Source organism: Penaeus monodon, chromosome 15 (assembly GCF_015228065.2).
Source record: "Penaeus monodon isolate SGIC_2016 chromosome 15, NSTDA_Pmon_1, whole genome shotgun sequence".
NCBI classification, from domain to species: domain Eukaryota; kingdom Metazoa; phylum Arthropoda; class Malacostraca; order Decapoda; family Penaeidae; genus Penaeus; species Penaeus monodon.
Genome location: NC_051400.1, coordinates 32473548 through 32473884, shown reverse-complemented (window position 1 = coordinate 32473884; position 337 = coordinate 32473548). Strand labels below are relative to the sequence as shown.

Genomic DNA, 337 nt, shown 5'->3' with positions numbered 1-337 from the left:
ATATACAGGTGCCAGTATTTTTGGTGCCCACTGTATTTACAGTTAGGAAGAGCCAACAAGACTGGGTAAATTATAATTTATTGGAGTTAATTACAAATTAAAGATAAAATATTTTTTGGCTCTTAAGATTAACATTCTATTGTAAGTGATGAAACTCTTTTGGATATAATTTCTAAACCCTTGGATAAAATGATGTCCCATTAAGCAGTAAGCTAGAGTTTGCACTGTTGATTCCAATCAGTGCACTAGCTGCTGGGTTGGTTTAGGGCAATATCCTCCATAACCCAATCAACCCAGATGACAAGAATTCATGCCATGCCCACCCCTACGATCAGTC

At 36.8% G+C, this 337-nt stretch overlaps 1 protein-coding gene across 1 annotated transcript in view; it reads right to left on the bottom strand.

Moving 5' to 3' along the window:
- LOC119581955 (ras-related protein Rab-14) overlaps window positions 1-337 on the bottom strand; it is a gene marked incomplete in the record, with an annotated part of 10194 nt that overhangs the window by 6172 nt on the left and 3685 nt on the right.